This window comes from Hydra vulgaris, chromosome 08 (genome assembly GCF_038396675.1).
Source record: "Hydra vulgaris chromosome 08, alternate assembly HydraT2T_AEP".
Lineage (NCBI taxonomy): Eukaryota > Metazoa > Cnidaria > Hydrozoa > Anthoathecata > Hydridae > Hydra > Hydra vulgaris.
Genome location: NC_088927.1, coordinates 46,202,430 through 46,218,087, shown reverse-complemented (window position 1 = coordinate 46,218,087; position 15,658 = coordinate 46,202,430). Strand labels below are relative to the sequence as shown.

Below are 15,658 nucleotides of genomic sequence, written 5' to 3'. Positions count from 1 at the left end.
ATAAGAGTTCGCAATATATAACTTGAAAAACAAAAATTCTAATTAAGAAATTGTAATATGTAAATGAAAATACGTTCTTTGTAATTGCAAAATTATTGTAAGCTTAAAGGTTAGATTGTATTCGCATTTTGATAAGTTAATAAATTACTGTATTACTGTATCTCTGGTGCATACAAATTTAGCATTTGTATGCACCAGAGATACAGTAATACAATAATGGAATTGAAAGAGCATTGTGTTATTTAATAATACACTACGAATAGAAAGTATGTTATTGAATTGAATCCGTGCAAGCATTTATTTCACCAAATTTGTTTACAACCACTTCTGGAACAACCAGAACTGACGTGTCTAATTTGTTGACATGAAATTCATACAACTGAATAAGTTGAAAGAAAACATTATGTTTTATCTTCATCGAATGTTAGAAGAAGAGTAATTAAATGTGTTGAGCGAAATGAGCGAGGATGATTCTGGCGCAAACTTTTGGTGTTAAATATAACAAATTTAAATTTTATTGGAAGAGGGGTTTTAAACCCAAAAAAATAACCGATGATCAAATCGAAGAAATACTAACATGGATTGAAAGTGACTGTCAATTAACATAGGTAGCCATTAAAGCAAGGATATTAAGAAAACTTAATATTAGCCTTAGCAACCACAATTGCCATTTACCTCGAAGGCAAAAAAGTGCACAAAGAGCCTAATACAATGAATAGTAATGAAAACAAACGAAAGAGAGCTAAACATGTTAGGAACATTAACAAACACATCACAAATGGTCATTAGATAGTTTAGTTGGATGAAACAAATTTTATTTGTTTTTGTAAAAAAACGCAAGGACGTCCCAAACAGAGGAAAAGAGCAATAATGAAAATACCTTCTTTATAAGGTGCAAACATACATTTGATTGCAGCTATATCAACAACAAATGTCGTCATGATGGAAACTTGCAGAGAAACATTTAAAGCAGATTCTTGTAACGAGTGGATGTTGGCTTTATTAACCACCGGGTTACATCCGGCAAGTATTTAGAGGATTTGATTGTCGTAATCGTTAATCAAATCCTCTAATCGATCAAATTCTCTAAATGAGCAATTAAATTCTCTAAACGATTGATAGTTGATCGTATGTCACGCTCGTTTGGAAATGGTGTTTATAATTTCACCGGCTCAATCATTACGATTAGGACCCTAATAGACAAAAATAAATGCATTACATGGTACCAATGGGTTTAAGTTGGATATGGTAATGGAAAAGAATACATTTAAAAAATTGAAAAAAAGGGAAGAGTTGATGATTTGTACAGCACTTTTTCAAAATCTTTACCTTCATTTCTTCGGCATTATTTTATTAAACAGGAACAATTATAGGCATATCGTGATCATAAGGTCCAACTTCAAAGTAATTCAGACACAGCCGTTGTTTCAACTTCGTGGCAAGATGAAGTGCAGTCAGCACATTGGCACAAGAAGCAAGTTACTTTGTTTAGTGTGCCAAAATTTATGCTCATCAGTTGTCATAGTTTCAGATCATTTAGACTATTCAAAAGAATCTATTCTTGTATTTGTTTAAAACTTATCATATAACCATATTGAATCAAGTGTTCAAATATTACAGGTTTGGACATGCAGGCCGAGTATTCAATTTAAAAATTGTTTTATTACATCAACAATACCCTGGTTGGAAGAACAGCATGATTTAAAATTATTCTGGAACTTTTTGGGTTCTTCACACGGGAAAGGGCCGGTAGATGCTATTGGTAGGACCGTTAAAAGAATAGCAACGCAAAAAATGATTCAGAGAAAAATTATAATTAATGACGCCATAACTTTTCATGAAGCTGTTAAAAAATAGACTAGTTTCAATGTCTATTTTGTTATTATAAATACAATAAAAACAGTTAAAATTGATGAGTTATTTACGAAAGCACCAGCAAAACCAGGAATAATTGCAGCGCACCTAATTTGAAACAGTAATGGGAAAATTAAAATGCAACCTTATCGAAGCGCCAAGTATTTAGTAAAACAACTTAAGTCTTCAAATAAAATCACCGAAAAACTTTAAAACATTGTTTTTATGACAGCAATATAATATGGACGCCATTTGACACTGATTTGTTATAGGCGTGTTCCGAAGATTGCAATGTAAAAACTATTTTTATTACAAAATAGTTATATATTTGCCTAATACCTTTCTACAATATTTTAAATTTATTAAAAACAGCTCATTAACCTGGTTTATAATTACCCAAATGTGTCAGATGACGTTGTGACGTCACACTCTGACCTTTACCACTAGTTAATTAAAGGTGCGCCTGTTTTAAATTTGATTAAAAAAATATAATTTAGCTATAAAACTTGTAAGAGTAATGTCTAAACTTTTTGTTTCATGCCAAGTTATTAATTCAGTTCATCTATGTTGGTTGAATTGCAGTGTTGATCTGAAAACTTAAAAACAATGAGAAAATTTTGTTCACGCTGGGACGTTTTATATTTTCTTACATGAATAAGAGGCTAATTTATTGTTTTTTATTTTTTTTCTTATTTTTTGTAGCACCTATTATGAGCTACCTAAATAGCAAAAAAAAATTTTTTCATACCTATTTTAATAACAAAATAATAAAGGCATAAAACAAAAAAAAAAAAAAAAAAAAAAAATTTTCACGCTGTGGCAGTCGTGGAATTGCTATAATATTGACTTTAGTTATAAAAAACATAGTCAAAAAAGATCACATGAAATATATATTTTTAAAGAAAACATTTGTTACTAATAAATCAAAAATAAAACCGTCTTATTAAAAAACTTTCCCAGGGAAAGTTTTATTGAAAACAATACTTTTATCAATAGTTTTTATTAGGAAAAATGTTTCATAAAAAAAATGTTATCATGATATGCTTTAAAAAAGGTTAAAACACAACAACAAAGAAAGAACTATTGTTCTTCAGTTAACTTTGATTGTAAGCCTTATGTCTCAACAAAACTTAAAGGTAAAGTTTATTATTCTTAGTTATTTATAATATATTTTATCAAAAGACGGCAAAGTACGTGTCACAAAATAAAGTTTAAAATGTAATATATATTTAAAGTAACTAAATCTATATAAAATACAATATATATTCCTCTTTTAGAACATAAATGTTTCGATATCTGGTAGTATGTTCCGTCATTCTTACTGGGTTATTTATTCAAGCAAGTTCTTATATCAAATGTTTGTCAGATAAAACCACTTACTACAGCGAAATAGAAGAAATGGTGCTCTCGTGCAAGGACTTTTGTAGCTGCCGTGGTTTATCTTCATACCATATTGGCTGTAGAGAATGTTGTTGTCCTACATCATTATTTTTTCACAAAAATTGAAAAATACGCAAACTTTTGTATGAATTTATAACCAATAACATGTTTTAAAAAAAGAGTTTACAGAAACTGTTTAAAATAATGAACTTTCTAGTAGTTTTTAAAAGTGTCAAAAATGTTATACAAGAGTGCCAACAAAAGAGCTATTTAAAAAAAACATAAAATAAGATCAATAAAGTCATTACTAAAAAACAATAAAAATATGAAGAATGGAAAAATCAAAATAACGTCAAAAATGCAACAACAAGTAACATTTAAACAACGCTAAAGCTACATTTAAAATGCAACAACAGAAACCATCAAAATTGTAAATATTGAAGTAAATATTCAGAAAATTAATGCCAGATGCTCATTTGGTTAATGCCTTAAACGAAAATAGATTAGTACTTGTTGAGACCTTTTATGTAATGATATGCATATAACTAATAAGTAAAATAGGTGCAATCATACCTAACACATTAAGTGACTAAGAGATGTGCGCAGTATTCCTACAAGTCAAAATGTATATTCCAAACAGACCGGTCTGATTAGGTTTATATTTAGTTCTTAAAAAAGTGTCGATGCTTTATTAAAACATATATTTCTATTCCAGTAAATGAGATTTTTATTGTTGCTTTCGTTGCGCATTAAATTATTATTCAAGAGACCTAATAATCATAAATTGTTACAAAAATACTTACATTTAACGTCAACTTTTATTGTAAAGCTTTTATCTAAATAATGTTTTAGTTTGTTTCTCATATAATAGTCTAAATTTTTCTTAATTAGCTTAGAAATGAACAGATAAAATTCTTAGTAATATTCGTTTTTTATGAATTTTATTAAGAATGGGTATTTTATTTTCAAACTTGATCAATAATCCATCGGCTACTTAGTTGACGGCTATTTACAAAAGTTAAAGTTATGCATCTTCTTTATGCACTTATTATTGAGCTATTTGAAAAAATTTGTTCGATTCAAACTATTTTTGAGATCTTTACGCCTAGAAAAAGTGGTTAAATTTAGTCTTTTACATAAATTATCGAATTTTTTTATTCGCTCATAAAGCAGCTAAATTTACTGTAACATATGCCGAATAAATATATAGAAGCGTTTAAAAATCGCTACTAATACCATTTTATTATAAATAATTGGTTGCTAATTTCTTAGTTTTACTTAACAATTTTTTTTTCTAAACACTAGATAAACCTGCCACTGAGACCAGGTTTACGCAGGTTCCCAGAGGACGGACCTATATGACAGCCAAAAATCCGTATTTAGCCTACTTAAGTGTTTATCAGTTGTCAACACGCCGAATTTCATCAATGTCAACTAAATCTTTTGTTTCCAATTTACATCTGGAACAAACGGACTGCTTTGAAATTTCCGGACAAAAAAAAAAGGTCAACGAAAAAGTAACTACGTCAGGAACCTCTATTTTCTGTCACAGTTTAAATCTCTTTCTTCATCTGCTTATAAACAGCTCTGTAACCAACTAAAAGGCAATCAGAAGCCAAAATAAAAAGAGATACTGCACTTGTTTATTAGGCCATGGAATAATGAAAACGTAACAATGTTTACATTTATCGTGATACAAACATTTGAACTATTATAAAAAAATACAAATACGTTGAAATTACAAAACATAAAACTGGGAGAGTTTACAGTTTAGAGGATTGACGTTATATTTTATATAATTACAATAACATCCCAATGGCACGAGACCTAAAAAAAAATTCTTATAATCGTTTGCAAGGCGTCCAAAACGTTTAAAAGGTGTTGAAAACGTTCAAAATAAACTTTAAAAAGGTCAGTAAATATATACTCAAAAAAAACTTTTTTGAAAAAGAATTTTTAAAAAACAAATAAGTATAAACATACTCAAATTCAAAACATTCTAAAATATAAAGTACAAGTGTCGAAATACGTTAATTTTATTAGAAATAGTTTAATTAGTTGCGTTTTTAATTAAAAAAAACTTTTTAGTGGACTTATTTAAAAAAAAAAATATTCGATAGCTCAGTTAAGTTTTTTTCCAATATAGTTCAGTAAATCTTTCGTCGTAAATGAACTTTTAATACGAGACGCTCCGGTACATTTGTTGTACTTAGCGTAGACCAATAGTAGCGCTCTATTTGCTCATGTGACTTTAGATTTAACTACGTTTATTCATTAACTTGTTTACTGTTTAACTTTTGTCTTTTGTAACTAAAAAGTAATACATTTTATTTGTTTTCTAATATTGAATTGCTTTTTTTTTTCTTTGAATTGATTTGAAATGTTCATTAAATAAAAACTATTACTCGTAATCAAAAGAACTATTTGATATATACGGGAATGTTTGATAACAAATATGGAATACTTTATGGCTTCTGAAGTTGATATTCCGATACCAATAGTATTGGAGCCTACCACCAAATGGGTGAAGAAACTTCTAGATTTGTAGTGGAAGACCTTAATAATTCATCTTTTTTTTCTACTATCATTCCTCTTAAGAATGAAAGGTAAATATAAAATACTTGTGTTCAAAAGATTTGATTACAATTGAGATCAGGTGAGTAGGAAGGCCGTTCTAGGGCGCTGATATTATCTTGAAAATTGATTTAGCACCACCCTTAAACAATTTTTGCTTTGTGGACAGGAGCTGAATCCTTTTAAAATGCTGAATCCTTTTAAAATGATTGGGACCGTGGAAGTACTTCTTTTATAAGGGTATCATTTAAATAGTTTTGAATGTTATTTTTAAATCCAGAGTCCGCAAAAACTAACAGAGTTTTGCCTTCCGACGTTATCCCTCCAAAAATCATAACGGATTGCGGATGTCATGAACAAGAAGCGATTCTACCCTTCATGTTTGCATCACTGATACTTCTGGACAATATCTGACAATTTTGATGGTTTAAGAAGGCTTCAACATTGAATAAACATTCATCAGTGAAAACAATTCCTTAGTGGCGTGGCGACGAAAAACGTTTGAGCAAAAGCTTGCATCTTTCCATTCTTACTTTCTTCATATTGTCTATGAGAAAATAAGCTTTTTGAATCTTGAATGGGTAAGTTTTAGCTTATCCTTGCATATTTTTTTCAGGGATTCACGACCTATTTGCAAATCATTTGTCATTTTTTTCATCGACCTCCTTGGATTTCGACGAATTCGATCACGCACTATTTTGATAATAATACTGCTACTTGATGTCAGTGGTCTTCCACTTCTAGGCTTGTCTTGGGTGCTGCCTGTCTCCTTTTACCGTTTCAAATTATTATAGACAGTTCTTCGAGGAATTTTAAGTCATTTTGCTATCTCTGCTCCAATGCATCTACTAAAGAACAAATGCTCTATAGAAACTCGATGGTCTTTTGTGACTTTCATACTTTCAAACATACTTTCAATAGAATAGATTTAAATTAAAAAATGCCTGAATACGATTAAAAACTGACATAGGAATGAAATGGAAACAAAAATATTGACAAATAATACATTTTCTTAAGTCTAATAAACTAACAAAAATGAGTGCTAGAACTTTCTGGTAACCCTGTAATTTCACAGCCCACTGTTCATTGAATAACAAAACTTATTGCGCCTTTTGATTTGAATCTATGGCTGGTAGAGGTGCAAATTAACTTACAAGTTGTCTGTATAAACTATTAAATTTAATTATTCAAGACTGTTCTGATACTTGTATTCCCCAGAATAAGAACTCAATTATGTCTTTGGCAATAAATATTTTTCAAAATGAAAGCGGAATACCACTCATTGAGCAGAATTATAGTGAACCTGGTTATAGTTCAGTACAGAAAATTGACACTGCGCATAGTGTGATTGAGAAAAAATTAATCAAATTACTGTCATCTAGTAAAAAAATATCTGGAATAGAATTTAAAGTCATACAAAAGTACAAAGATGACTTCAAAAACTTCAAACTTATTTCCAAGTCTTTATGTTTCCATAAAGTGCATTTTGCAAAGATAAATGTGTCATGAAAAACATCTACCTTTTCTAGGTAGATGTTTTTAATTTTTTCATGTTTGTCTGGATCGACCAACACCTTTTTTGGGGTCTGAAGAGCGTCGATTTAGGCGCCTTAACTCTGCGTTCGGTTCATCCCGCATTGCCAGTTCTGTTTACCAAAATTGGCCCACAAAGAACTCTCAATCTGTTCCCTACTTTAATCAAGCAAGTCAGGCTTCTTACCAATTTAAAATTTGAGAATAGGTTAAGGTTGTTTTAACCCTAAGGCCACTAATTATTCGCTTTACCTGATACAAATGTTCCGAGTTCCAACTATCCTAAGGGAAACTTCAGAGAGAACTAGCTACTAGATGGTTCGATTACTCTTTCGCCCCTGTACTCAGGTTTGACGATCGATTTGCACGTCAGAATCTTTTACCAGGCTAAAATAACCACACTGCAACGTCATTGCTTGGTTTGTTTAAATATGCAATTCGAATTAGATCTCTCTTGAGGTGATTGCTATATCATAACATGATATTTTCGCATGTCTACTCCAACATTCATTTTTTCAGAGAATAGAACATAATGCCACTTGCAATTATACCAATTTTATGTTAATAGCACCAGGCAAACCTTGATTTTTGCTAGTTTTTGAAAAGTCTTAGCTTCTTGCATGCAAATTGCCACCTTTAGTTATTTCTATGTTTTCTTCGCAGAGCTCTTGCATTCGCATTTATTTTAGAAACATTTTTCAATTTACGGCAGAGAGCATTGGATGATTATTTTCTGTCATGTTTCATCAGGTGAATTATTGAAAGTTTATCTCTTTTTGTTGCTATAGTTGGCCAACCAGATTGTTGCAGATCCTTATTGTCACTAGTTGCAGTATAACTTTTTAAAATGCGTTCAACAACCGAATTTGAAATACTTAAATTATTGGCTCTTTAATGAAGAGATAGTTCTTGGTATGAAGAAAAATAGATTTGTTGCGTGTACTTTCAAAGATTCTTGAACGTGATTTCGAAGTCTCATGCTGTATTCTTTTCGCTTATTTTTTAACTTTTTAGTTATTTAATTTATTAGTATTTTTATTAGAATGAAAAATTCAAAATTTAAAATTTAAAGATAAGTGCTGAAGAAAAATAAAACAAAACTATTGAAAAAACTCATCAATAAATTAGATTAACTTCAAAAAAAGGCAGCGAGCTTTAACAATTAAATAACACAAAAAATTAAAATAATATATTAGATAAGGATACATATAAGTAGAAATACAAAATAAATTTTAGGAAAAAAACATTTTATTTAAATTGTAAACAAGATAATTGCTAATTATAACTAATAGCATATGGAAAACATATATATTATACTTGAATAGTTTGTAAAATATTTTAAATCAAACAGGATATTAAAAAAAAGTTAGCTTTTATTTATAGACGACAAAGTATATATATATATATATATATATATATATATATATATATATATATATATATATATATATATATATATATATATATATATATATATATATATATATATATATATATATATATATATATATATATATATATATATATATATATATGTTTTGCTAAATAGCCTGAAATTACTGTTGTAAATGCAAAGCATTTTAGTGAAGCTGCACCGAGCAGTGAACGCCTTAGGGATGAATAATAAGTTAAACAGAGTTGAGCAGAGTGAGATAAAAGTACAAAAGGACAGATGTCCAGTGGAAAACAAAGAGCCTCAGAGTAGAAAATTACGAAAAAATAATAAGTATAATGTTGTAAAAATAAACAATAACAATACACAATAGTCGAGATACGTGAGTGTTATGTGTAGACAGTATCAGTGATGGAGCAGAATTATTTGTTTTACAAGTAGTTATCATGTGGTCTGTATTATTAGGGTGGTAAACATACATTAACGATTTAAGTGTGTCATGGAAGTCTTGAGTACAGTATGGATTCGTGCCTTATGGTACAGTGTGAACACAAGAAGATCTCTAACTCTCGCCCGAGACAGGCATCCCCAACGAAGTTCCACTCTGGGTATACACCAGGGTGTTTCGTCAAGGTATCCCATTGTGTTATCCGAAAGGGACTATTCTCAGAGTATCCTGTCAGGACGATTGCCACAGACTTCTGAATTGACACTGGGACCAGAGGACAATTTGTGGGGCTCAGTACAACTTGCATACAATTGTAAGTCACTTTTGTTGAAATGAGTGTCGATAAGTGCAGTGCTTTGTTGCAGTATAACGAGGGTCAGTAAGAGTTGTGAACTGTTTTGTGTCTAGTAGATGTGTATGTGATGTAGACAGTCAATGCTGTGTACTTGTGTGTCTCTACTGTAATAAAATGTCTTGATGGTATGAGGTGTAAGTATAAAATTTGTTGAAAGTCATTTAAAATGTTGTAACATAAGTTGGACGTGAAAACTAGAAGTCCAGTAACATGTATTTTAAAATAACAGTTTATTGCAACTAGATAATCTGGAAAACTTAAACTGAATTCCACTAATATAGTAACTCTTATATATCTATTCTCCAATTAATAATCTATATATATATATATATACAGACACACATAGATACACATATACATACATATATACATACATACACATACACATACATATATATATATATTTTACAACTTATAATCTAAGATTATATGAAATTATGTAAAAGTTATAAGAGTAACTGTGAAAATGTCATGTGACTGTTATGTTAACAGGAGTATCTGAAGTGGAGAAGAATTATTCGTTTTATAAAATAGGTAGCAGGTAGCCTCTTGTCAATTAAACAAACTGTATGTGTAGTATGGTTGAGATAGTGTTTACTTATATTTATGGTGACTTGTGTCTTTAGTATGAGTTTTTAGTTTTAAAACAGTATTAGTAGTTGGAAGCTGGTTATCAGAATTAAGTTATTTGGTGTCTAGTAATAATGTGAATTTGTGTTTTTTTATTTCTCATTAGCTTAATAACTCTTTATTAGCATTATTATAGTATTTTAACAGTGTGACAATGATACATTAACAATAACATGTGTGTGCATTTAGATATAATTTCAGTGTTTTCACTTATTTTTTATAGAGGGATGTGTATGGGTGTATGTCACAGAGTTGGAGTAGAATTATTCGTTTTTTAAGTAGTTATCAGATAATGTATGTAACAGGGCTCTAGTAGAATATTTGGAGTGGAATGATTCGTTTAATATAGAGTTAGTGTGGTGTGGCTTCAGTTATAGGTGTGATAAATATATATAGTAAAAAGATGCAGTGACTATAAAAACAATATTAGATGTAGTATCTTTAGTGTATTTAACAGTAATTATGTATTAAATATCATGTATATTTATAGTAACATTACACACATTATGTATACCCTGATATGCACAAGCACATAATGTAGTACTGGACACCTAATGTGAAACTAGGTAGTACTGGGCAGTGGATATGCATTTTGGCTGTACACATACAACCACAAAATGTATATATCTACATACCCTTCAACATATATATATATATATACCCACAAACATACATACACATACATAAAGATATGTATGTATCTGTCTACAAATATATATATAAATACATACATATGCATAAACACTCACTGATAAAAAATAGTTACGTATATATTCATACAAACACATGAGTATATGTGTGCTCACGCATGTTTATGCACACACATATACCCCATGGACATATATATATATTCCAAGACATCCATATATTATTTATATGTATTATATACATTACACTGGCTATTTCACACATTTATTGTGTTAAATAGGTGTTAGAGTAATGTTTTAATGACTCAGTATGGGTTAAGTATAACTCTATAGGCATAAATTAGCAAATATAAATTCTAGAAATATTAGTACAAATAGTAGAATGACAATCATCGGTGTATTGAGTGGTATATGATTAAAATATAGGTGTTTTATTATCCAATAACCCATGTAGTGTCAAGATGACATTCTCATCAGGACCATTAATTGTCATCAGGGAGTTTCGAAGGTCTGGCGCCTGACCAATGGTCGACACCCTGTGGACACTACTTTGCTAAAAACGAGCACGTGCTCAAAATTTATAAAACACCAGTACTTTGTGATGGGATGGTTTATCTTAGACTTAGTTTGCTCTTTTCTTGGTCAATTCTGACCAGGGCCTTTGTGTATCTACTTGTGAATGACAATGTAGTTATTCACATAGATAACATATGACATTTATTATGTACCACAGACACGCAACACAAATTGATAGTCATTTTGGTACATATTTATAAATTAAAACTGTATATTTAAAACCTTAGTAAAATGATAAAAAACAAAAATATAAGTCCCCTTACATATAAATATTATTATATATAAATTGTCTACAAATATAATTGCAAATATAAGAGCAAACTAAGTCTAAGATAAACCATCCCATCACAAAGTACTGGTGTTTTACAAATTTTGAGCACGTGCTCGTTTTTAGCAAAGTAGTGTCCACAGGGTGTCGACCATTGGTCAGGCGCCAGACCTTCGAAACTCCCTGATGACAATTAATGGTCCTGATGAGAATGTCATCTTGACACTACATGGGTTATTGGATAATAAAACACCTATATTTTAATCATATACCACTCAATACACCGATGATTGTCATTCTACTATTTGTACTAATATTTCTAGAATTTATATTTGCTAATTTATGCCTATAGAGTTATACTTAACCCATACTGAGTCATTAAAACATTACTCTAACACCTATTTAACACAATAAATGTGTGAAATAGCCAGTGTAATGTATATAATACATATAAATAATATATGGATGTCTTGGAATATATATGTATGTCCATGGGGTATATGTGTGTGCATAAACATGCGTGAGCACACATATACTCATGTGTTTGTATGAATATATACGTAACTATTTTTTTTCAGTGAGTGTTTATGCATATGTATGTATTTATGTATATATTTGTAGACAGATACATACATATCTTTATGTATGTGTATGTATGTTTGTGGGTATATATATATATATATGTTGAAGGGTATGTAGATATATACATTTTGTGGTTGTATGTGTACAGCCAAAATGCATATCCACTGCCCAGTACTACCTAGTTTCACATTAGGTGTCCAGTACTACATTATGTGCTTGTGCATATCAGGGTATACATAATGTGTGTAATGTTACTATAAATATACATGATATTTAATACATAATTACTGTTAAATACACTAAAGATACTACATCTAATATTGTTTTTATAGTCACTGCATCTTTTTACTATATATATTTATAACACCTATAACTGAAGCCACACCACACTAACTATATATTAAACGAATCATTCCACTCCAAATATTCTACTAGAGCCCTGTTACATACATCATCTGATAACTACTTAAAAAACGAATAATTCTACTCCAACTCTGTGACATACACCCATACACATCCCTTTATAAAAAATAAGTAAAAACACTGAAATTAAATCTAAATGCACACACATGTTATTGTTAATGTATCATTGTCACACTGTTAAAATACTATAATAATGCTAATAAAGAGTTATTAAGCTAATGAGAAATAAAAAAACACAAATTCACATTATAACTAAACACCAAATAACTTAATTCTGATAACCAGCTTCCAACTACTAATACTGTTTTAAAACTAAAAACTCATACTAAAGACACAAGTCACCATAAATATAAGTAAACACTATCTCAACCATACTACACATACAGTTTGTTTAATTGACAAGAGGCTACCTGCTACCTATTTTATAAAACGAATAATTCTTCTCCACTTCAGATACTCCTGTTAACATAACAGTCACATGACATTTTCACAGTTACTCTTATAACTTTTACATAATTTCATATAATCTTAGATTATAAGTTGTAAAATATATATATATATGTATGTGTATGTGTATGTATGTATATATGTATGTATATGTGTATCTATGTGTGTATGTATATATATATATATATATAGATTATTAATTGGAGAACAGATATATAAGAGTTACTATATTAGTGGAATTCAGTTTAAGTTTTCCAGATTATCTAGTTGCAATAAACTGTTATTTTAAAATACATGTTACTGGACTTCTAGTTTTCACTTCCCACTTACGTTACAACATATAAAATGACTTTCAACCAATTTTATACTTACACCTCATACCATCAAGACATTTTATTACAGTAAAGACACACAAGTACACAGCATTGACTGTCTACATCACATACACATCAACTAGACACAAAACAGTTCACAACTCTTACTGACCCTCGTTATACTGCAACAAAGCACTGCACTTATCGACACTCATTTCAACAAAAGTGACTTACAATTGTATGCAAGTTGTACTGAGCCCCACAAATTGTCCTCTGGTCCCAGTGTCAATTCAGAAGTCTGTGGCAATCGTCCTGAAAGGATACTCTGAGAATATTCCTTTTCGGATAACACAATGGGATACCTTGACGAAACACCCTGGTGTATACCCAGAGTGGAACTTCGTTGGGGATGCCTGTCTCGGGCGAGAGTTAGAGATCTTCTTGTGTTCACACTGTACCATAAGGCACGAATCCATACTGTACTCAAGACTTCCATGACACACTTAAATCGTTAATGTATGTTTACCACCCTAATAATACAGACCACATGATAACTACTTGTAAAACAAATAATTCTGCTCCATCACTGATACTGTCTACACATAACACTCACGTATCTCGACTATTGTGTATTGTTATTGTTTATTTTTACAACATTATACTTATTATTTTTTCGTAATTTTCTACTCTGAGGCTCTTTGTTTTCCACTGGACATCTGTCCTTTTGTACTTTTATCTCACTCTGCTCAACTCTGTTTAACTTATTATTCATCCCTAAGGCGTTCACTGCTCGGTGCAGCTTCACTAAAATGCTTTGCATTTACAACAAAAATTTATTTTCCGCGTGGACTGCGGAGCAACAATTATCTTCCTGACTACCACATGCACACTAGGTAAATTTAATTACCTAACAAAACCTACAAAGAAGAAAACCTACTTCATTAACAAACACATGCTTATGCACATACACCTCACATCCTGAATTAACACTTTACTTTTCTCTTTTTAATTTATTTTGATTTTCTTCTATAATTATTCTCTATAACATATTTTTATTAATAAATATTCATTTTATACGACACAATGTCAGCCACGCCATAAGTACAGTCTGATTAACTGACTAGAGGTGACCTGCTAACTGTTTTTTAAAAAACGAATAATTCTACTCGACTTCAGATACTCCTTGTTTTATTAAAGTCACGTGACATATTCACAGTTAATTATATAACTAAAACAAAATTCTATACAATCCAAGATTATGAGTTGTAAAATATATATACAGATTATTAGTTTGTTAAATATAAACACAAGTTATTGTGACTATAGTGGTATATTTTTATTTCAATTTTCCAGATTATCAAGTTGCAATAGTTAGTTATTTTTTTTTTTTTTTTTTTTTTTTTTAAATACATGTTGTAAAATTCATGTTATATAAAATACGTTACACCATTTTTAATGACTTTCAACCAATTTCATACTTACAGCTTATACCATCAAGACACTTTATTACAGTAGAGACACACAAGTACATAGCATTGACTGTCCACATTACATACACATCTTTAAAACTCAAAACAGTTCACAAATCTCACTGAAACTCGTGATACTGCATTAAAACACTGCACTTATCGACACTCATGTCAACAAAAGTGACTTACAATTGTATACAAGTTGTACTGAGCCCCACGAAGTGTCCTCTGGTCCCAGTGTCAATTCAGAGGTCTGTGGCAATCGTCCTGACAGGATACTCTGAGAATAGTCCTTTTGGGATAACACAATGGGATACCTTGACGAGATACCCTGGTGTATACCCAGAGTGGAACTTCTTTTGGGATGCCTGTCTCGGGCGAGAGTTGGAGGTCTTCTTGTGTTCATACTGTACCATAGGGCACAAATCCATACTGTACTCGAGACGTCCATGACATACTTAAATCGATAATGTATGTTTACCACCCTAATAATACAGACCACATGATAACTACTTGTAAAACGAATAATTCTACTCCATCACTAATACTGTCTACACATTACACTTACGTATCTCGACTATTGTTTATTGTTATTGTTTATTTTACAACATTATACTTATCATTTTTTAGTAATTTTCTACTCTGAGGCTCTTTGTTTTCCACTGGACATCTGTCCTTTTGTACTTTTTTCTCACTCTGCTCAACTCTGTTTAACTTATTATTCATCCCTAAGGCGTTCACTGCTCGGTGCAGCTTCACTAAAAT

The 15,658-nt window shown here is 30.5% G+C and overlaps 1 long non-coding RNA gene across 1 annotated transcript; it reads left to right on the top strand.

The window, feature by feature from the left end:
* The first annotated feature begins 2,778 nt into the window (after nucleotides 1-2,778).
* On the top strand, nucleotides 2,779-3,443 carry LOC136084336 (uncharacterized). Its single transcript, XR_010640493.1, has 2 exons — nucleotides 2,779-2,990; nucleotides 3,132-3,443. It is a non-coding gene; the product is annotated as an uncharacterized LOC136084336 (long non-coding RNA).
* Nucleotides 3,444-15,658: the final 12,215 nt, after the last annotated feature.